Source organism: Kogia breviceps, chromosome 17 (genome assembly GCF_026419965.1).
Source record: "Kogia breviceps isolate mKogBre1 chromosome 17, mKogBre1 haplotype 1, whole genome shotgun sequence".
NCBI lineage: Eukaryota > Metazoa > Chordata > Mammalia > Artiodactyla > Physeteridae > Kogia > Kogia breviceps.
Window position 1 is genome coordinate 66,057,259 of NC_081326.1, and position 24,028 is coordinate 66,081,286.

General features: G+C 48.6%; 1 long non-coding RNA gene across 4 annotated transcripts in view; it reads left to right on the forward strand.

Annotated features, from left to right (window-relative positions):
- LOC131743968 (uncharacterized) overlaps window positions 1–24,028 on the forward strand; it is a 405,600-nt gene that overhangs the window by 203,348 nt on the left and 178,224 nt on the right. For all 4 annotated transcript variants that reach the window (XR_010837566.1, XR_010837569.1, XR_010837567.1 and 1 more), the window contains one exon: window positions 6,291–6,437. This is a non-coding gene — a long non-coding RNA (uncharacterized lncRNA). The remainder of the gene's footprint in view (window positions 1–6,290; window positions 6,438–24,028) is intronic.

The window sequence follows — 24,028 nt, forward strand, 5'->3', positions numbered from 1 at the left end:
CTAAATGAGAAGAGGTGCAGCCTGGCAGGTAGAAGGGACACAGACCTTTGTGTAAGGAATACCGAGTTCTAGTTCCCATCCTACCCCTGGCTTGCTGTGTGACCTTGGGCAAGTTTTCTACCTTTCTGAGCAGTGGCATCTTCATCTGGGTTGAGTTTGGGCCTGGTCTTCTCTGAGGGATGGGGCTCCAGCCAATGGGAGCATATATACCTTGAATAAAGGACCACCCTGCCCTCAGCGTCCAACCAGCTGTTGTCTTGTGTGGGACCAGGGCTGCCGAATACATTTTTGGACCTTGTAATGAAACTGCCTGAATTTTTAGATGTAGGCAGTTAGTTGAGAAATATTTTAAACATCCTGTGGATGGAACCCGTAGCCAGGAAGAGCCCATAGGTTTTCAGTTTGCAGCTCCATGCAAACGTGCTGTTCTTTGTGGGTTATCACGGGCTGGGGCCCTGGAGAGGAGGGCTGCTCGTTTGATTCGGTTTGCCTTCAAGGAACCGGGGGACCAAAGCCAGACTAGAAACGGGGTCATAAGATCACTGTTGCCTAGAGGCCTAGAGGGAAGGTGTGGCCTTCCTTTCCTCATGGGTGGAAATGTCCGCTGAGGCAGTGGGCTCGGTCAGCTGATCTCCTTGGGATTTAACCCCAGATCTAGCCACCAGCCTTGTCTCTGGTTCCATGGACTCTATGACATTCAGATCTAGAGGGAATCACATAGTTCAACGTATTCGTTTTTCACTCAGCAATATATCTTGTAGTTTTTCTCTGTGTGTCCACATACCTCACTCTTTTTTAACTGCTGCATAGTATTCCATGGTTTTTTCAACTATTCCATATTCATGGACATTTTGCTTTCATCTGTTTCCCCTTTTATTTCTACCTCCCCTGATGTCGTGCCATAGAATTTTTTTTTGCTCACCCTCCACTGCACACCTCCTTCCTTCCTCCCCTCCCTCCCTTTCCCTTTTCTCCTTCCCTTGCATCCATCCATCTCTGGATCCACTCGCGAAACGTGCTCTCCCTACAGATGCGAGGTATACGGGGCAAAATCCTGAGACCTGGGAGCTCCAGTCCACTGGGAAACCAGAGAAAAAGCACAGTGTGGAGATTCCCTGGAAGCAGGTTCTTCAACAGTCTTTACAAAGGAGCTCTTTCTGGCCTTTTGGAGGATGAGACCCTCCGAGGCAGGTGCCAGTTTGTCACAGGAGGAGCACCCCCTTCGAGATGTTACCATGTCTGCTTCCCGGGACCTTGCAGAACCATCGTCGGCTGCCCGTCCTCCCCTTTTCCCCATTGCTGGAGGCTGTGGCTTGAGCAGAAAAACCCCAAGGTTGGCTCTGGAATAATGACCCGGAGAGGGGAGAGGTGCTGTCGTGAGTTTAGATGGGTGGCTTTTGCCTTTGGTGTGGAAGCCAGCAGGACCTTGCACAGAGCTGCAAATCGGACGTCAGCCTAAAACGGATGCAGAACCTCAGGTCTTCTTCTTTCGAGGAAATTAAGTAAAGATGAATAAAAAAGGGAGTGAAGGTGTTGTGTCTCTCGGAGACGGACAGAGAGGACAGGACGAAGCGCCTACAGTCACCGCTCCTGTATCTTCCAAATGGGTTTCAAATGTGTATCTTGTGCCAGGAGCTGTGCTCTGCTTCCCTCTCCTTTCGTCCCCTGCTTCTTTTCTCGTGGGCGTCTTGACGGTGATCACAGTAACCATCCACAGAGCATCACTTGCTGGCAAACGGGCTTCTAGGGACGGCAGAATTAGTGTGTGCACTTCAGACGTCCACAAGCTACTCTGCTCTTAATCACCTGGGTCACCTGAACAAGTCATTTAAATAACGTTTCTCCGTTTTGTACTCTGTAAAGTAGGGAAAGTATCGCAGTCTTCCTTCTGGGGATGTTGGAAAGGGTACAATGAGTCAATCCACGTGAAACGCCTAACCTCACCCTGGAATGGCTACCTGGGATATAGTAAGTGCTCAATAAATATCACACACGTGCATGTACACGCACACGTATCTCAAATGTCTCCTTACCCGAGAGGCCGTCCTGGCCACTCTGTATAAACAGTACCCCCACCCCCCGCCCCGTCTCCCTCTCCTGTTCTTCCTCTACTGGTCTCTGTAACACGTATCATATGACCACCTGACCCCCTATGTAGTTACTTGTTTATTTGTCTGTTTGTTGACTATCTTCCACCCCCGCCCCCTCTCGAACCCTGCAAATGCCAAGATTTCTGTTACTTGTATTTAATGCTTTAGTCCCCGGAACGTGGGTAGGTGCCTACTAAATATGGGTTGAACAGATGAGTCTCTATTTTAGAGTTGACCTCCAGGCCCAGACTCAGGCACGGGGAGGTAAAGTGACTTGCTCAAGATCACCCAGCCACCAGCAGTTGAAGAGTGTGGAATCATTTAAATTTAAAGGTTTAAATTCTAATTTAAACCATGAATGCCTCCTTGCCGGTAAAACAAAAAACAGAAAAACTCAGTGTAGTGCCTGCAACACAGTAAGGATTTAGTAAATGTTAACTAAAAGTAATAGGGGTCATTATTCCTGCAGCAGCTGTCCCCTGCCCCAGGACACCCCCGTTTGGCTGTACCCCAGCTTTCTGAGCAGTACTCAGGCATCAGTGGGTGCAGTCTGGAGAGGATTAGGTGGCGCCCAGGCCGGTGGGCAGGTGTGGTGCCGGAATTAAAGTGAGTTCGTGCCCTTTCCCGGAGGGCTGCCCGGTCCAAGGGAGGGAGCGGGCAGTCTGCGGAAGACGTCGAGTTCCCGGTGTGGCGCCTATTTCCAGAGTTCGTGGGAGCTTCCAAAACATGCCAGTGTCTCTCCTGGTTGTCCTTTCATTTGCTGTTTTCTTTCACCCGAAGCCGAGGCGGGGCTTGCAGGGATCTTAAAGGGCAGGAAATTGTCTCCATTTTCTGGACCTTGTCCCAGTTGTCCTTGGGCAGGTTTTATTGCTCCCATCTTTAAGATTAGTAAAGTGAGGTTCAGGGAGCTGTAAATACTGAAGCCGGGCTTCAAACCCAGGCCTGCTGGATCCCAAATACCTCACACCCCTGCCCCACTGCTCAGATGCTCTTAGAGTTGGATTCTGATTTGTCAGCATGTATTTTTTTTTAAGCATCCTTGAACTATTGGACATGTTTATTTTTTTTTCTTAACTTTTCATTTTATATTGGAGTGTAGTTGATTAACGATGTTGTGTTAGTTTCAGGTGTACAGCAAAGTGATTGTTATACATATACATGTATCTATTCTTTTTCAAATTCTTTTCCCACTTAGGCTGTTACATAATATTGAGCAGAGTTCCCTGTGCTAGACAGTAGGTCCTTGTTGGGTATCTATTTTAAATACAGTAGTGTGTACATGTCAATTCCAAACTCCCAATCTATCTCTCCGCCTCACCCTTCCCCTCTGGTAACCATAAGTTCGTTCTGTAAGTCTGTGAGTCTGTTTCTGTTTTGTAAATAAGTTCATTTGTGTCTTTTCTTTTTTTTTTTAGATCCTGCATTTAAATGATATCATATGATATTTGTCTTTCTCTGTCTGTCAGCATCTATTGAGCAATAAGTCCAGGCTGGGTGCCATGCCTCATTTTTTTTCTTGTTTCCTTGTTATGGTTTTTAAATTGTTTACTCCAAACGAGGGGATGGTGCGTGTAAGAGGTACACGAGGGAGGATACTTTGTCTTGTTATCTTGTGATTCTTTGGATTACAGCAGCTGTGGGGAAAGAGCCCAAGCATTGAAGGAACACTGCCCTGAATTCAGATACGAGCCCAGCCTCTGAAGTTGCTGTGTGATCTGTGTCGAGTAATCAGCCTCTCTGAGCCTCAGTTTCCATATTTGTAAAATGGAACAAGAACTCTTACTTGGAGAGGACACTGAGGATTTGAGATATTAAATATAAAATGCCAGGATGCTTGGCACCCTGGTGCTTGGTTGGCCATCAATAAGTTGTGGCTATTATAATTATTGTTGTTGTTGTGTTTTAGCACATGGTGTTATACTTAAACGTTACTTCTTTCTTTGCCCTGTTTATCTTTGTCCCTCTTAAGGGTGCAGACCGAGCCTTATTCATCTCGGCCTCCTCGCCTTCTAACACGATCCTTGGTACGTGGTTGACGTGCGCTAGTGTGGGCCACATGAACGAGCGAATGAATGAACAAATAAAGGGGCCCATGGTTTGTCGGGACCGCTCTGGCCAGCTGTCGGGGGACGTATTTCCTGGAGTCTTATCCCCTCTTGTCAGATCCAGGCTGGGACAACGGCACAGTAGTTCCACTGTTCCCAGATAGCACTTCCTATCTTAATATCTCGGCCAGGGCAGCCCTCGGCCACACCCTGCCCTGCTGTCCTATCACCCACCCCTACTTGGACGCTGCCCCGAAGAAAGCTTCCACGGCCCCTCGTCTCCCCCACTGCCTTCAGTCACGACCGTTGTCTAAGGGGGCATTTCCTCTCTCCAGAACTTTTCACATTCCAGTGGAGACCTAGAAAATGCTAAATCAAAGTGCTTTGCGTGCGCCTGACCCTTCAGAGCTCAACCTACATCCTCCTGCCTTGCACCCCACTCTCCCTTTGTCTGATTGGTAAGTCAGGACTCATCCCTAGTCAACCGCTGAAGAAACTGAGGCTCAGAAAGGTGGGACTGCTAGTAACACGGCTGGTTAGTGAGAGGGCCTGGGGCCACTACCAACTCTCCACACCTAACCGGTGCTTTTGCCACTGGCTCCCTTCCTGGTTGCATCGTTGGTGTGCGGTGCCCTTCTCTGTTTCCAGAAGAGCTTTGAGGGGTCACAACGTTAGTGACGCAGGCACTCTCAATCTGTTAGCTTAGGGTGGCCTCCCCCTGCCCTGTGAGGTGTTCAGGGCCCAGGCATCGTCACACACACCCAGCTGGGGAGGAAACAGAAGCCTGGAGGGCCGAGTAGCTTCTGGAGGTGACACAGCTTGGGGTGGCGGCACTTTTCCTTCTGCCAGCGTTCCCTTTCCTGCTGAATTTGACTCATAGATCGGTTGTTCTCAAACGGGGTTTCACATTGGAATCATCTGAGGAATTTAAACATCTTGCTACCAGGACCCAATCCCCAAAGATTCTGACTTAATTAGTCAGGAGTGGAGCCCAGGCATTGGGGTTATATAACATCTCCCCCTGGGATTCTCTGGTGAAGCAGCATCAACAACCACGGTCTCAGATCATCTCTGTTACAGGGCTGTTGGGAAAGCTGTCAATTCTAGCAGTTCCCAAACTCTATTTCAGACCGAGTTCCAGCCCTCCTAAATCAAACCTTGCTCGCCTTTGCTTGGATTGACGGCCGCTTGCGTTTCAGAAGAACTGGCAGTGCTGAATGAGGACGCTAGGGGAATAGGGAGACGGAGCAGTCCTAAAGATGTCATGTCTTGTGCCCCTGTTGTGTACTGGGACCTGTGCTAAGCACCTTACGTACATTAACTCACCTACTTCACAATCCATGTACCAGCACAAAGACACCTCTGCTGATGTTATCCCCACTTCACAGATGAGAAGACTTGCTCAAGCTGGTAGGGGCAGAGCTGGGATTTGAAGACAGAGAGCTGGCTCCAGAGGCTACTGTTTTAATCAATGTGTCTGTTGCTCTGCTCTGTGATGAACTGGATCGCACTCGGCTGAGAATTTGCTCTCACCAGCTGGTCCTTCACGGTGATGCTGAGGCCTCCATCTGATCTGTCACCCTTCTGCTCAAGAGCCTCTAGGAGTCCCCATCGCATCTGTGGGGGAAGGGCAAACCCTTAGCACAGGCTGTGAGGGATTCCCCTTTACAGTCTGACCGTTCTTTCACACTCCATGTCACACATGCTGTTAATACTGTTTGAAAAGTTCCCCACCTTTCTCTGCCTGGTGAACTGCTGCTCTTCGATACCTAGCTCAAATATCCTCTTCTCTCATCTACGAAGGAAGAGTCAGTGATGCCTTCCTCTGTTCCCAAAGCTCTTGGTCCCTCCATCCGAGACCACACGGCTCACAGCCTTTCTCTCAGTGCCCTCCAGTGGACCATGAGTTCCTGGAGGGGTGGGGCTCTGTCTCACTCATGGTTGTTCTCCTCACTCGGCATCTACCAGTGGATGGCCAGCCTCCCACGTGTAGGATGACGTCCTTTACCTTAGGTTCCACTTTATTTCAGCCACGAAGACATATTCTTTTTATCTTATAAATATCAGAGGATTTTTCTTTTTGTAATGAATTATTTTCTTCAGGGTGCCTCGGGCTCCACATTGCATAGTTGACATTATTTACTGTGTTTTCCAGGCCGGGCTGAGGTTTCAGAGGTGTTCCGAGCTCCTGTGGAGATTTGCTTCTCTCCAGCCTTGGGCCCTCCGCACTCTTGAACATCTCAGGGCCCAGAAGAAAAAGACAAAAGCCAACCAGTTCTGGAAGCAGCCTGGGTGAAGAGAGGTAGGTGTCTTGTGTAGTGTCCAGATTGATTCCTGAACTCAACCAGCACGCGCCAGACGAGGCAGAAGCAAGAGGAATGGTGTCTCAGCAACCCGAGTGACATTTGTTTGTTTGCTCATGTGCTGTTGTGGGAATGGCAGCAGATGCTCAGCAAGGAGGAGGAAGGTGCTTTTAGGACAGCCTTCCCAGGCTCTGAAGAGGGTGGGCACGTGGGAGCCTCTAGCTGTCAAGACCCAGTGGGAGACTTTGCCACAGCTACAGTGAAGGAAGGGGGCAGGAAAAGTCGAGCTTAGAGTTGCTGGGTGAACTCTTTGAATTTATTCTGCAGAAATACATGCATAGTTGCAGATGATGTGAATAGGATCTTCATCTCAACATTGAAATAGCAAACAGTGAGACAGTTTTTATTTACTTATTTCTCTATTTACTTATTGACATACAATGCCTCGTTTTTATTTTATTTTTTTATTTAAATTGAGGTATATTTGATTTACAGCAGCAGTCCCCAGCCTTTGCAGCAGCAGTCCCCAGCCTTTGTGGCACCAGGGACTGGTTTCGTGGAAGACGATTTTTCCTCAGATCGGGGCGGGGGACGGTTTCAGGATGATTCAAGCACATTACATTTATTGTGTGCTTTATTTCTATTATTATTACATGGTAACATATAATGAAATAATTATACAGCTCACCATAATGCAGAATCAGTGGGAGCCCTGAGCTTGTTTCCCTGCAGCTAGATGGTCCCATCTGGGGGTGATGGGAGACAGTGACACCTGACGTGTGTTGCTTATGTCCAGTCTAGTCTGTAAGATACAGCTTAATTGTCACTTGCCACTCACTGATAGGGCTTTGATACGAGTCTGCAAGCAATTGATTTATGATGGCCTCTGTGTAGTCAAACCTCTCTGCTAATGATAATCGGTATTTGCAGCCACCCCCCAGCATAGCGTCACTGCCTCAGCTCCACCAGATCATCAGGCGTTAGGTTCTCACAAGGAGCGCGCAACCTAGATCCCTCACATGCGCAGTACACGGTAGAATCTAATGCCACCGCTGATCTGACAGGAAGCAGAGCTCAGGCAATGATGTGAGTGGTGGGGCGCGGCTGTAAATACAGATGAAGCTTTGCTCGCTCTCCCGCCGCTCACCTCCGGCCGTGTGGCCCGGTTCCTAACAGTCCATGGACCGGCAGTGGTCCGTGGCCCGGGGGTTGGGGACCCCTGATTTACAATATTGTATTAGTTTTGGGACGACAGCACAGTGATTCAAAATTTTTACAGATTAGACTCCATCCATAGTTGTTATAAAATATTGGCGATATTTCCTGTGCGGTACAATATAGGCTTGTAGATTATTTATTTTATATGTAGCAGTTTGTACCTCTTATTCCCCTACCCCTATCTTCAGTGCCTAGTTTTTAATCGGATTACTGGATATGTAAAGAAACAGAAGCATTTGACCCAAACTTAGGGAGAAAAATAGTCACTAGAAAACAGAAGGCTTCCCTGGTGGCACAGTGGTTAAGAATCTGCCTGCCAGTGCAGGGGACATGGGTTTGTGCCCTGGTCCAGGAAGATCCCACATGCCATGGAGCAACTAAGCCCGTGCGCCACAACTACTAAGCCTGCGCTCTAGAGCCCACAGGCCACAACTACTGAGCCTGTGTGCTGCAACTACTGAATCCCACACTCCCAGAGCCCGTGCTCCACAACAAGAGAAGCCACCGCAGTGAGGAGCCCGTGCACCACAATGAAGAGGTGCCCCTGCTCGCCACAACTAGGGAAAGCCCGCGCACAGCAATGAAGACCCAACGCAGCCAAAAAGAAAGAAAGAAAAGAAAGAAAGAAATAGAAACAAAATTTTTTAAAAAAAGAAAACAGAATGGAATTGAGATTTTTGAGCTAAACGCACACTTGCCTGATAAATTGATTTTATTATTATGTTCACAGAAGAATGAGTGGAAAGTATAGAGAGTTCCCATATACGCTGTGTCCCCACATGCAGCCTCCCTCACTAGCAAGGATGGTATAGTCTCCTTCCTGTGCTAGAATGGTATATTTGTTACAACGGACAAATCTACATTCTCCAACACCTCGTTATCACCCAAAGCCCATAGTTTACATTAGGATTCACTCTTGGTGTTGAACATTCCCTGACAACTGTATAATGACAGGTATCCACCATGGTGGTATCATATGGCATAGTTTCACTGCCCTAATAGTCCTCTCTGCTTCATCTATTCATCTCCCCCAATGAGACACAATTTACATGCTCCTCAGTTGGGGATGGGTTGATCAAATCACAGTACCTCCATAAAATGGAGTACTCTACAGCTGTTAAAAAGAATGGGTGGCCTTATGAAATGATACAGAACACTCTTGAAGCTCTGTTAGCCACTGTCGTCCTTAACAATGTTGATTTTTAAAAATGAAAAAAAAGGAGGGCATATCACAGTGTGTAGAGCGTGCTAACGTAACAGCTCCACTCCCAAATCAGCTGCCTGTACTTCCTACGTCCACATTTAACACAGCCTGTGGTTCCTGCCTCTATTGATCTGTAAGTCCCAGAAGACAGACCCCTCCAGGAGGGCAGGATCTGTCCGTTTGCAAGGATATTACCGCCTGGGCCAAGCCCAGATCCACGCACACCACAGCCTTTCCATTAGTATCTGTGAACGCGTGAATCATGAACGGAGGGGGGAGTTTTCTTTCCACAGTGTCCTGCCTTCTGCTCCTCAAACACATGGGCTGGAGTGGAAGCCCCGGATGTCCCTTGTCCTCTCCTGGGTACCGTCCCTGGCCTACCCGCCCCCACCCCTTGAGTTTCTATGCTCTGCCAGGCTTCATTGTTCCCCAGATTACAAAGACTCAAGGGGTTGGGGGGAGAGGCTTGAAACGGACCTTTGAGATGATAACATGTAGCTGACGCTGTCCGTCAGGCCGATCTGACTTAATTGATTAATTATGTTGTATGAGCCAAGCGACCCAGCAGCTGGGATCGGACTCCTGATCTGACAGCAGACTGGTGAGTCAGACCCGATGGGTTTGATTCCATGCGCTGGCATGGCTGCCCATGTGACCTTGACCATGTTACTTAGCCTTGCTGAGTCTCAATTTCCTGATCTGTAAAAGGAGGCTAAAAATGCTTCTCTTGAGGTTGTCGTGAGGATTAAATGCGATCACATAAGTGAAAGTGCCCTTTGAGGAAAGAGGAAGGTGAAAATGCTTATTGGGTCACGAGAGAAGTGAGGCAGGCCCGCTATTGTCCTCAGGTGCTGCATCCTTCCCTGGGAAACAATCCTAACTCCAAGTCAGGTAGGTTATAATTTGGCTCTTACTCTTTTATTCAGTGCACTTCTCTCAGCCTCCCAGGGCTTTCAGCTTAAGCAAATAAATTATCCTGTACCGCCGGGCTCTGTGTTCTGTAGCCAGCCATATGTTTGAGCATGATAGAGATTCTTATCCGGCCAGGTAATATTACACAGCAAGGGATGACATTTCTTATCAGAGGCCCTGTGGAATCAGAGATAGGAGCCCTTTCTTTTTATCGGCAGCCAGGCCTTCCTGTGCAGGGCTGGCAGGGAGGGCAGAGGGGCAGGCCAGGGCCCAGAGTAGGCGGCTTGGGCTGCACTGGCATCAGCTGGCCCTCTTCTCTCCAGACAGCCACTCCCAATGGGCTGCCTTGACGGAGGTAGGCTATTTTGAGATTTTTGCATATGATAGAAACAGGGCAGGGCCCGGGAGTGTGAATGAAGAAGGAAGGAGAGAGCCTGCTGCTGCTGGACCAGCTTGGGGTGGAGGTATGTGAGGCGCCTTGCCCTTCCTTGTACAGAGAGGCAGGCGGCCTGCTGCTGCAGAGTCCAGGCCGTTCGCCAGCCCTGTGGATGGCAGGGTGGACGCAGCTGAGGCCCAGGTACCTACCAGAGTCTTGGCTGTGGGAGTGACGAGGTGCTGGGTAACCTCCGTGTCCCCGTCAGGAGGCCGACCTGTGTGGATGCAAGAGGATGGGTACCACACGGGACTCTGGTGCCCTCGGGCTTCTGTTTGGGAGGCACTGGCCAGTGGGAAGGCAGGAAGGGGGTGAGGTCAGGGCGTTTACTCCTCTGCTTCCTTCCTGCTGGGTCCCCGAGCGGTACAGGCAAGGTCTACCCAGAGGAGCGTGCCTTAGAATCCTGATTCTGGGACGCACTCGCCGTATATCAGGCAAGTTGTTTACCTCTCTGCACCTTGGTTTCTTCATTCCAGTTTTCTTTCCGTCCCTCACCACTTGCCTTTGGGTTCCATTGATCTCTGTGCCTGTCTTTGGCCCTGAGATGCCAGAGGAAGGGGCACGGCTGGGTCCCCCAGGGCCTGAGGCCAGAGCTCAGTGTGGATGAAACGCCAGTGTAGATGGAGGTGGTCGGGGCGACCACGTGGTTTGGGTACCGCGACCTCTGTGGGGGACACACACATATTCAGGGCTCTTCTCGTCCTGTGTTTTGGGAAGTCCTGCCCTGCTCTCAAGTAATGATCTTGCTCTCGTCAGAAAGGAGAGGAGAAGTGGTTTCTCCCTCTCCCTGGACCCCTTCCAGCCAGCGGCTCTTCTCCCGCTTCCTTCCGGTTGGCCTCACTTTCTGTTTTCCTCCCTCTCTTCCCCTGCCTCTCCCGTGCCAGGCCTCAACGTCGGTCATGCTGAGTTTTCCTGTCCCTCACCTCTCCTCCTCCCTACGACCAGGTCCCGGTTCTGAAAGCACAGCTCTGACCATGTCCCTCTCCACGCGAAAAGAGCCTAACCTCTTAGCCAGCGTGATGTGGATTCCCTTAGGGCATTAACTGTTGACTAGTGGTTATGGTTTTGGCTTGGCCACGGGAACCATTGATTTAGTGACTGAGAAGTTGACTCCAAGGGAATGGAAGAGAGTCATCTGTTCTCTCGTTGAACGTAATTCGATTGAGCGCACATGATATATCAGGCACTGGGGTTGCAAGGAGGTGTAAGATGGCAGCTGCCCTCACGGAGCCCATCTTCCAGCAGGTTGGCTGTCCAGGCCTGGACTGCAGATCTGGAAAGACATGCCCCCCCCCCCCCCCGAAGGTAGCTCAGAGCCTGCTGTTGGATGGGGGCGGGGGTTGTGGGAGAAGTTCTGTGCCCAAGGAGAGGATGCCTCCCTTGAGATGGGTCAGAGAGGATGAGGTCCCCCTTCAAGATACCACTCTTGGCCTTGTCAGGTTGTACATCTAATTTTCAGACGTCTCCCACTATCCCCACTATGGCTTCCCTTCCTGCCAAGGGTGTGGGGGTCAGCTCCGAGGTCACCAGTACCTCTCGGCATGGACCTTCATAAAGCCCTGTGAAGTAAAGTCCACTGAGAGAGATGTTCTAGAACATTCCGAGCTGGCTAAGCAGGATGGTGCCTTGAGCATGTGGGACAGCTTGTCCGTGGCCAGGACAGTGGGTGAGAGCCAGCCAGCTGACCATCCTGGCCAGCTTATGGACTCTCTCCTCATGAGCCTCAGGCACCTGGGGCTTCAGCTGAGTTTTTTTCTTCCCTCCACCACCAACACTCTTATCCAAGTCACCCTGCCTAGATCACAGGAACAGCTTCCAGATTTGACTCCTTGGATCCAATCTCACCCCTCGGCAATCCTTTCTCCCCTCAGCAGCCAGTATGACCTTCTGAAGTGGGAATCCACTTGTGTCTGACCCACAACATACGTAAGCCTTCCCATTTCTGCTCCTGAGATAAAGACCAAAATCCCTACAGGGCTCCTGTGTGAGTTGGCGCAGATGCTCTCCTTCTTACTCAGTGTTCTCCAGCCTCACCGACCTCTGCTGAGTGATGCAAAACTACCCTGTTTCCTGCCACCCCAGGGCCTTTGCACGTGTCATTCCTCTGCCTGGAATGCTCATTCCCTCCGTCTTTGTGTGGTGAGTGCTTTCTGACCCTTAAGCTGTCCTGTTGTTGTTTTCTCCCATTCACTCCACTTTTCCTTCATAGCGTGATCTGTAATGACATGTTTATTTGTGTTTGTTTCGCATCTGCTTTCCTCCACCAGGCTGGAATCGTGTAAAGGCAAGGATGAAGTCAATTTTGTCTTCCGCAGTTATGGCAATGAAAGCTAGTGCTTTTATCACAGCAGCCATATGCCAGGCACTATTGTAAGTGCTTCATTTTTACCAAAGCCTATAATCCTCAGAAGCCCCTCCTGAGGTGTTAGATACTGCAGCGGTCCCCAACATTTTTGGCAACAGGGACCGGTTTTGTGGAAGACAATTTTTCCACGGACTGGGGTGTGTGTGGGGGGATGGTTCAGGCGGTGATGCAAGCGGTGGGGAGTGGTGGGGAGCGATGGGGAGAGGCAGATGAAGCTTCGCTCGCTTACCCGCTGCTCACCTCCTGCTGTGCGGCCGGGTTCCTCACAGTACTGGTCCACTGCCCTGGGAGTTAGGGACCCCTGAGATACTGTCACGGCCTTCATTTTTCACAGGTGAGGAAACGGAAGCACAGAAAGGTTAAGTAATGTGGGTGGAAACGTGTGGATGCAGTTGGGCTTGCTTTCCTGTGTGCCTTTCATCATGACAGCATGCCTCTGGTAGCATCCAACCCACAGAAGATGAGAAACTTGGAGCAGATTCAGAATTCACACCTAGCGCGGAGCCAAGCTCAGACAGACCTTCCCTGTATCATGTAACTGCTAGCTGACTAACAGACACGTGAGAGAGAAATAAATGCTTATTATTGTATGCTGCTGAGTTTGCTGTGTTCTGCTAATGCAGCATTCTTGTAGCTGTACTGACTAATATAACACCTCATGAAATTATTATAAAAATCATAATTGATAAAGTGAGTTGGTTCACATATTAGTTTCTTATTGCTGCTGTAACAAATGACCACGAATTCAGTGGCTTAAAACAACACAAATTTATTATCTTACAGTTCCATAGGTTAGAATCCAAGGTGGGTCTCACTGGGCTAAAATCAAGGAACACAAGGCTGGTTCTTTCTGGAGGCTCCAGAAGAGAGTCTGTTTCCTTGCCTTTTCCAGCTTCTAAATGCCGCCTGCGTCCCTAGACTTATGGCCCCTTCCCCCATCTTCAAGGCCAGCCACGTGACCTCTTTTCATGCCTTCCTTCTTTAGTCACAGCTTTCTCTTCCGCTTCCCTCCTCCATTTTTAAGGCCACTGCTGATTGTATTGGGCACATGGAAACAATCCAGGATAATCTCACTCTATTAAGGTGAACACACTAGCCATTTATTTCCATCTGCATCCTGAATTCCCCTTTGCCGTGTAACCTAACGTAGCCACAGACTTCAGGGATTCAGACATGGGCATCTTGAGGGGACCACTACTCTGCCTCCCACAGCACGTCAGGCACCTAGAACAGGACCTTGTACGCACTGTATACTTGTATACGTACATGTTAGTATTACGATCAGCCTTAGCTTTGTCATCTGTGAGAGGAGTGAGAGGTAGTCCCATGTGATGTCCACACAGATCCTCAGAAAAGCTTTGTTTTCCTGCACGTGTTGCCCCTGGGAGACGTATTGCATCCCTTGGTCTTGGATGGACTGGAGGCAGTGGGCTTACAGGAAGGGGGTGAGGTCAGTTTCCTAGCTGGCTTTGGAGCAGACCAGAGGCTCTTCAGGATGATGATGGTGCTTTCTGCCTAAATAGCATAACGGCTCTCCTTTTGTCCTCACTATCAGTCAGTAGAGCCGCTAGCCCAGGAGACTGGCCAAACGACCAACAGGGCTGCGATGAGCCAGTCCAGAGCGGCCAGCCGGTATCTCCATGTGCCCAGCTGGCTCCATCCTTCATTTGACAGGCCCCTCTGATCTCCCTGCATACAACAGATTGCAGGGAAAAAGAAACTTCCTGGCACAACTGATACCAGTTTGAAGGAAGCAGCTGGCTTTGGCTGGGGCAAGGAAACAAAATCCAGTGACAGTGATAATGTCTCACCAGCCTGGGTTAATTGAGGAACTGCTGGCTGGCTGCAGGACACGTCCAGAGGCGTGGGAGGGTGTGAATTCCTACATAGGTAACTTAGAATGCAGCGTAGGAGCAGAGTGGTAGTGACCATAGGAGGAGAAGAGCCTGGGTTTGGGGTTCCTGGGTTTTGAAGGTTCTATCAGTGACTTACTGTGTTACCATGAGGTCAGTGACACCCTCTGTCCCCTGGTTTCCTTACAGTGGCAAAGTAGAGTTTGCTGTATTTCTTTCCCCTCCAGTCAAAAGTAAATGCTATGGCAATGACCAGTGCTTAAGATGAAACTAAGGAGAATCATGAGAAGATCTTGATAGTTCTTTGGACATCACCAAGCTTACCTGGGGAAATGAGGCCAGAGGGGTGAAGTATGGTCCCAGATCACACAGCCAGTTGGGGGTAAAGCCAGGTCCTGGAACTCACCATGCTTTCCTCCCTCCTTTTATTTTATTTTATTTATTTATGTATCTAATGAATTTATTTATTTTGGGCTGTGTTGGGTCTTTGTTGCAGTGTGCGGGCTTCTTATTGCGGTGGCTTCTCTTGTTGCAGAGCACGGGCTCTAGGCGTGCGGGCTTCAGCAGTTGTGGCATGTGGGGTAAGTAGTTGTGGCTCGCAGGCTCAGTAGTTGTGGTGCACGGGCTTAGTTGCTCCGCAGCATGTGAGATCTCCCCGGACCAGGGCTCGAACCCGTGTCCCCTGCATTGGCGGGCGGATTCTTAACCACTGCGGCACCGGGGAAGTCCCCCTCCCTCCTTTTAAGTAGACGTTCCATGGTGCCGTCTTTGTTACTGTCACCTGTTGACTGAAGCAGAGATGGTCCATTTCAACCATGCCTGTTGACCTTTTAGTCTAGGCTTATTTGCCACGTGGCTTTGGCGGGGCTGGTAGCTTCTTGCCACGTGCTTCAGGCACCCCACGGTTTAACGTGACAGGCTCTAACTGCACGTGTCATTTGTTTGGCTAATTGTGTGATTCATGATCGTCAGTCGTGACTGTGGCCTGGGAATGTCGGGTTCAGGTTTGTAGGGCTAACTGATACAGAGTGGGGAAAATGCAGTGTGAGCGTTACTTTTATGTGTCAACTGGCTAGGCTATGGTGTGTGTGTGTGTGTGTGTGTGTGTGTGTGTGTGTGTGTGTGTGTGTGTGTGTGTGTGTGTACACAGGCAGGAGAAATTGACTCCAACTCTCCATGGACAGAAATGGGAGGAATTCTGGGCAGACATCGCTGGGCATAGCCTACCCCAGGGTGCAAGTTGTACATTTCAGTTTATGACTCTCAGTCTGTCCTCTGTTTAACCTCTTGGGTTATCTGTTCCAATCTAGTGAGGGTGCACAGGAAGTCTGGAGCCAGTCTACCTTGTTTCAAATCCAGCCTCTACCACTCACTGGCCACGTGACCTTAGGCAAGTTTCATATTCTCTCCATGCCTCAGATTCTTCATCAGGAAAATGGGCTATTAGTACTACAGTAGAGATATATGAGGATTAGTTGAAATACATGAGTGTGTGTGCCTTTACCTGCATGTATATGTACACATGTATGTATACACTTGCACATGTATATATATGTGAATATGAGCACACACATAGGGATATGTATGTATACATAAGCGTGTCTGTATGTATACTTGTATATATAGATGAAATTGCGTGTATATGTGTATATATACACATTCGTGGCTTTATGTAGACATGTATATGTATATACGCACATGTGGTTTTGTGCATTATACATGCATATGTACATATGAAAGCATGTGTGTGTATGTATATGTGAATATATGGTTATATATATATATATGCACACACACACATAATATATATAATTTAGTGCATAACTCATACTGATATTTCCGTGTGTATACATATGTTTGCAGCCTTCAGAGACGTCCCAGCCAGCCTTACCCTGGGCCCAGTCCCAGTATTTTCTAGAGAAATTTTACAACTGGACCTGAGAGCTGGCGCCCAGCTGCGTCTTGAACCGAGGCCTTCTGAGACCAGCGCCTGGTCCTTTTCTACCCCAGGAGCGGTTCCCATGCCCTTGGGGAGTGTGAGAAGCATCTATGGGGCCTGGTGAGATGCAGATTACTCACAGGCCCGAGGCCAGGCCTCCTGAAACCAAGAAGTAGACCCAGACTCAGCATATTTAACCAGTCGCCCCGGGTGATTTTGGTGGAAAGCCACCCCACGCGGCTTCTGCAGCCCGCTGCGCGCCCAGCTGCCCCGTGCCGCCTCTAACGGTGCCACCTACACTCTCTGGTGAAGACGCGTTCCCTTCCCCTCCCAGAAAAGCCTAGTGCATTCTACTCACACACGCCAGGATCTCAGAGGGGCACAGAGCACAGGGCTGGTCCCGTATTTGGATTTGCAGCCGAATTTAGCTTTCCCACATCCCTGAGAAAGACATGCTATCCTGGCCTCACCTTTCCCAGGCTGAGCTGAGGTCAGCCTTAGCTCTGGGTAACCAGACCACCCTGGGCCTCCTCCCCTTTCATAATGAGCTGATTTCCCCCAAGGTACAGCTTCTGGGTGATGCTACCCCGTGGCTTTGTTAGTTTCCTGAGTCTCCCCGCTAAGAAAAGAACAACTGCCATTTATTGAACATCTATGCTGTCTACATACATTGCATCTTTCCCTGCAGGAAAGATATTATTATCCTGAAGCTAGGAGATAATAAATAATCTATAAAAGGGCACGGAGCCAGCATTCAAACCCCGTTCACCTAACTGGAAAACCCTTTTTTTTTCACTATGCCAGAGGTGAGTTATCTAAGATTTATTTTCAAGGCCATAGGTCCTAAATACTTCCCTTTAGCGTATGTGAACAAAACCTTGCAGAGAATTTTTTTTTTTTTTTTTTTTTTTTTTCTAATTTAAAATGTACAGACTGTCCTTGGGATTCCAAACACATTCCAAAAGTCAGGAGCTGCTCCAATGCGGGCCGAGTTGGAAGGCACATTAGGCGTGAGCCCGGCTGAGGCTGGTGACTCGGAATCACCGTACTCACTGCCTTGCTCTGTTCAGTCTTTCAGTGGTAAACATGTTTTCTTCCCCACACTCGGGCATTCATCATGATTTAAATTCCAGGTTGTCAACTCTTGTAAAAAAGGGGTTCAGATCTTGCCGTTAAATCCTCCCCGCCGTGTGTGCAGGGCTGTACTGTTGAGGAGCTCTCAGCCGATCCTCGTGGCTACCCGGAGAGGTCACCCACTTTACAGATGAGGCAAACAGAGGCTCATGTGGTAGAGTCATTGGCCTCGCTTTAAGTCCAAACACTAGTCTCATCACAGCTACTGGGACTCCTTCTGGTTACTAGATCGTTAGGGGTGAGTTTGTGAAGTGTAATCGAGTCTGCATGCAAATTAGGGGGAAAGATCACTCCCTTCTTCATGAGCTGGGGTCCCCTCTGCAAATATCGTAGAACATCCGACCACCGACTGCACCGATGTGTTTATGTGACCAGCTTCCCCGTGAAACAGGAGCTCTCTCTGCTTCACCTCCCTCCATCCTCCAGTGCATAACCCAGACTTGTGACGGACTCTTCCTAAGCTGCATCGGATAAATTAAATGAACAGTGCTTCTTACCAATCAAACCACTCTGGGAGAATTGAACTCTTCTCTGGGCACCGGTTTTCCTTCACTTCTTATTACAAAGCACAAGGTATCTCCTCCAGAAAAATCCACAAACCCAGACAAACAAAAGGAAGAAGCAAAAAATACTTGTTATCACTCAGAGATGACTAATTAAATGAACTAAAGCATATGCATATATATATAATGTATATAATATATATATAATATATATATACACACACACATATATATATACACACATACATATATATATACTTGTAATAGTGTGGCTGTCTACACATACACATTAGTTTGTAAATAGCTATTTTACTAAATAGATGATAAATATCTTCCCACATCAACACAAGCACTTCTGCTTTATCACTGTTTGAGTGTTGGGACACCCAGCTTCACTGTGTTCCAGCCATAAGTGGCAGAGACCCTCCAGTGTTTCTTAAGCATCTGGGACAGACGCTTGCTTATGAATTCAGCTTCTGCACTACTATACATGATGCTCATCGTTAAATCTTTACAACTATATTTTCCTATTTTATGAGGATAGAGTCCCTTAAAATAGAATGACTGACACAAGGGCTCTTCAGGTTGTTTAGTTTGCCGCATTCTGCTTCAGGAAGTTTGGACAGTTTCTCTTTCCACCACCACGTGGGAGACCACCGTGTCCTGTGCCATCCACAGCGGGACCCTGCTCTCTCAGCACCCAGCAAAGCGCCAGACACACGGCTCAGTCCACGTGCCCCTTCTTCAGAGGCCCTCCCTCCCCGTGGACTGTGACCTGCCTCTGCCGTTCCTCCTTCAAGCCCTTGGTTTCTGGAACACAGGTCTCAAGTCAATGAAATCATGATTTGTGGTGTTTGGAGCTGAGCCTGAGCGGGTCTGGTTCCCTGCTGTGTCCTGGTGGCCAGCACGCTGTTTTATAATGGTCAGAAGCAAGGGCTTAAGTCAGGAAGACCTGGATTTAAACTGCGACTCTGCTGCTTTGCTCACCTAAGTCTTCACTTTCTCAGCTGAGTTATCACATGACCCACCTCGCGCAAAGATGGTGAGGTTTAAAGGAGAAATGGCGCACAGCTTAAGGTGTGGTCTTTTGTGACTGACTTCTTTCACTTGACATGATGTTTTCAAGGTTCATCCACATTATCTCATGTGTCTGTATTTTTTGGTTATTATGAATAATGCTGCTCTGAAGATACAAGGCTTTGTGTGGATGTATGTTTTCATCTTTCTTGAGTTGTATATACCTAGGAGGGGAACTGCTGGGTCATATGGTAACTGTATGGGTAACGTTTTGAGTAACTGCCAGATTGTTTTCCGAAGCGCCTACAACTGTTTTTCGTTTCCACCAGGACCTGCCTCTTCTTGCTCATCATTCATGCTCATCTTTAAACATAACATGATTCCATTTATATGAATTTTTGGAGCACACAGAATTAATCAGCAGTGCTAGAAATCAGTCCAATGGTTGCCTCTGGGAGGAGGGCAGAGGGTGCTTTCGGGGTGAGGGAAATGTTTTGTATCTTTAGTGTGTGGTGGTTTAGTGTGTTTGGTGTATGCATTTGTCAGAACTCATCAAACTGTTCCTTTAAGATCTGGACATTTTCACTGAGTGTTAATTATGCCTAAATTAAAAAAAAAAAAACCATACAGATGACAAAAACCTAGGTGGGGGGGGGGGGAAACCATAAATTATGTCCTGACATGACTTATCTCACCCACCTTCCCCTGGACAGAGAGCCTGTTCCTGGCAGGCAAGGCCAATTGTAAAAGGCTCTTAATTGATGAGATTAACTGCGTCTCAGTAGGGAGCCTTGTTAACATCAAGGGGGGAGAAAAGGAGGTTATTTTTCACTCTCCCAACTTGGGGATGGCTGGAAGGGGGGCCTGGGGTGGATTTGGAGGGCTGTTCCCTGCAGTGGGGGAAGGCAGCAGTGGGAGATCCTGACTCAGACCGACCGTTCTGCATACTAGAGCTGCATTTCCCTTTGGTATTAAGACACTTTTTTTTTTTTTTTTTTTTTGCATCATTTTCTCAGTTGGTGCAAAAACCTATGCTCCATTTTCATCTACGGGGAGGAAGAGACCAACCTGATTTTTTTTTTTTTTTTTTTTTTTTTTGGTATGTTTTGTAAGGCTGCATCATCCAGCAGAACAAAGGATTTAGACAGAAAACTCTTTAATCCTTCTGAAATGCATTAGTGGCTGATGAACAGGCAACAGTAAACAAACAACAAAGAAGTGACAGGTTTTTATCTCTCCCTGTTAGAATCTGCGAAGAGATATGGATTGACATAAATTCACAGATTAGGATTGGATAGGCATCACTAATTACCCATGTTTTTAAAAATATCAGTCTTATAAATTGTTGATAAAATTGCAAAAATTGTATCATTTTATTTGTAGGCTAGAAAAAATGTATTTGGTGGGAAGAAGAAACTAATATAAACAATATAAACACCACCATTATTTTGGGGGAGGATGTGATTGATTACTTGCTTTTTTTTTTCTTATTGCTTATCTGTGATTTATTTTTCCCAATGACCATTTATTGTTTGTGAATTAAATTTTTAAGGAATTCTTTTGGTTTTCTCACTGATTGGAGAGATCAGTTTCCTTCGCCTGCCTTCTCTCTAAAACAGACCCTCCTTTTCCCTCCCCGCCATGCTTGCGGCTTACGAATTTTAAGGCAGCACTGCAGAACGCATTGAACATGAGCTTTGCGGTTATAGCCAGATCAGAGTTCAGTCTTTCAGGATGGTGGGCAAGTCACAGAGCTTTACTGTGTCTTGGTTTCCTCATCAGAAGCATGGAACTGATAATCCTCTCCCCGATCAATTGATATGAAACGTATATGGGAAAACCCCAGCACAGTACTTGGTCCCTCCTATCAGTTCACTCCTTTGCCAACCCCTTTTAGGCTGGCATCTCCCCAATACCTTGGAAACTAGCATTCAGCATTACAGTCCAGATGACTTCTGCTGACTGGGCTACATCTCTAATCATTGCAGAAACTTAAAGACACCTGCAAATAATGTCTGGTGTGTGTGTGTGTGTGTGTGTGTGTGTGTGTGTGTGTGTGTGTGTGTGTGTGTGTGTGTGTGTTCACGCACACCCACAAGCACCTGTGTAGCACTTGTGCGTGTGGCTCAACGTTAAACAAAACCTCCCTCCCCATGAGTGAGTTAGGACTGCTGGAGCCAGAGTCTGTCACTAACCAAAGGTAGAACCAATGGCAGCAAACATCTGGGTGACAGCACTATTTATATATCCTTCTGCAGTACCAGCGCTTTGTAGCGATAGTTTCGGTCTTCAACCCTTGTAGTCAATATGCTGGAAACGTTCTCTTCCCGCAAATCGCGAAAGCGGATGCAGCCCCGGGCCACCTGAGTGTGAGTATCAGTTTTTCCAGGACTAGGGGAGGGGCTCCGTAGAGGGTGAGTCAGGGTTTTGTAAAGTGTGTTTACACTGGTGGAACACGCAGGGCGCACGTGGGCAGACGCGATGTGCACACATGCAAAACAGGAGCCTCTGCGCTGTCATCTCTGTTTCACCTCCCCTTCTTCGGTCCCCTTCACAACCTTCCTTTGTCCTCCAGAACTGCCTACCCTAGGTCCTTTTCTCAGCTTCTTTTTATGGCAGTGGTTTTCAAACTTTAGCTTGCAAATGATCACCTGGGAATCTTGCTAAAGTGCAGGTTCCTAGGTTCCTCCACCCGATTTTCTGATTCAGTGTCTTGGCAGGGGGCGTTGGGGGTCGGGGAGTGGTGATGCCTGGAAAAAGGCATTTTCACCAAACATCTCAGATCGGTCCATTTGACTAGGAAAGCACTATAAGCAGAGTGCCTGGGACCTGTCAGTATTTCAGGCTCCTACAAACAAGGTAGAAAACTAACAGATACAATTATTAGTATCAAAATATAAAAAGGGGGGCTTCCCTGGTGGCGCAGTGGTTGAGAGTCCGCCTGCCGATTCAGGGGACGCGGGTTCGTGCCCCGGTCCGGGAAGATCCCATGTGCCGCAGAGCGGCTGGGCCTGTGAGCCGTGGCCGCTGAGCCTGCACGTCCGGAGCCTGTGCTCCACAACGGGAGAGGCTACCACAGTGAGAGGCCCGCGTACCGCCAAAAAAATATATATATATATATATATATATAAAGGAAGCTGCAAAACTGAAATAGTGTTACCTGTTTGTATGTAACTTTATAGCAGCTTATCAAGTTCTACTCAACTTTTGCAGTTACAGGGGAATTTTTTTTTAGTGGAATCTGGGTAGGTTTAATATATTTAATATGCTGTATGCTAGACCTACAGAAGCCATGAAAAAACTCCAGTCCCATGGTCCCTGCTCTCAGAAGTATAGCCCTAGGTGATTTCTTGTTCGTAGCATTTTCAGTCTGGAAGCACCCTTAAAAATGTTCTTCGATGGTCAGGTTTTACCACCGGGGAGACTGAGGCCTGGAGGGAGATTGACTCACCCACGGTCACATGGCAAGTTCCTTGAGGCATCCAGACTAGAGCCAGCATTCACAAGTCATGTGCGTGTGCACGGGTTTGTGATATCCGCCACCCCCCCGCCCCCCGGCGGTCTCTTCCTCATCTCTCTGTCCTTCTGGCCTGTCTTCCATTTGCTCTTGTCCTCAGGCCAGTCGGATATGCAGTCCCAAGCCCTGAGGGGAGGGGAGGGAGGCAACAAGGGTCTCAGAGTCAAAACTGCTAACAATAAATAGACCTTGCACGAGGCAAGGCCAGTCTTCATCTTCATCCCCAGCAGGGGAAAAAGGGCTGCATCAGTCCCTGAAGGTGAGGCAGGAATCGCTGGCAGGCTTCTCTGTAGCTCCTTGTGCAGTACTACATGCTGGGTATCGTATGCATTGCGGGCACTGATGTAAAGCTGGCATAGCCCCCGCCCTCAGGGAACTCACGTTTATTCATTGATCCATTCATTTCACAGATACCTGCTGAGCACCCCGCTAGATGCCCCGCACTCTGGACAAGGCAGATGCAGAGTTCAGCTCCTAGTTGGAGAGACAGGCAATTAGCAAGATGACAGATCCACACACACAGGAAGACACTTTCAGAGAGTGCCAAGTACTAGGAAGGAAATGAAAGAAGCTAATGAGGAGGGGAGGGAGGGTGCAGGGCACGCCCCGAGGCAGGGTGGCACTTACTCCGGTGCTGGGCATAGACCAGCAGCCCTGTCAGCAGTGCCCCTCACCTCGGAGGCCAGGTGACATATTGGAAAGTAGATGGTCTCGGGGTTCCAAAGCCTGTGTCCTCTCTGAGCTGCGATCCATGTCCTTGTAGTAAGGGGAGCATGTTAGTAGTATAACTGGCCTTTGTTGGTTACTGATGCTGCGCCTGAAACGCCTTCAGGGGCTTCACGTGCCTTATCCCCCTTGGTGGTCCCAGCACTGTGGTGGCGGGTACTGCGAGTATTGGGCCAGTTTGCAGAAAAGGAAACTGAGGCCCGGGACGATAAGTAGCTTGTTCACGACCACACGCAGGCTAAAGAGTGGAGGAGTGGAGCCAGGATGTACCCCCAGATGACTTAGCTCTAGAACGCTGGTCTTACCCACTCTGCCTTAAGGCTTCTGGAGTCACTCCCTTCTCCTCCTGGGGCCGGTGCGGAATCACCGTGATGCTGGGAGGAGAGCCCGGGCTGTGGGGCCAGGGCCAGGCCGCGCCGTCGGAGCACCTCAGCCTCTTTGAGCCCCAAATCTCTCTCATTTATAAACGGAGAATAAGGATTTCTACCTCGTGGGGTTGTTAAAAGGACCCACGGAAACGGCAGTATTTGAGGGTGTCCGGCGCGTCATAAATGTTTTCAAACATGTTAAAACAAATCCTTGCTGGTTGAATGAATGGACAGTAAATTCCACGTTCTCTGAAAGGTGACCTGCTCAGGCCGTTCGTTGTTTTCTGACTCTCTGCCTTTTGGAGATTAGGATTCCACTGCCTGGCCTGCTGTGACCAGTTCTGGCCAACGAGTAGCAAGCAGACAGACGGACATGCCTTTTCTGGCCTTCACGTGAAACG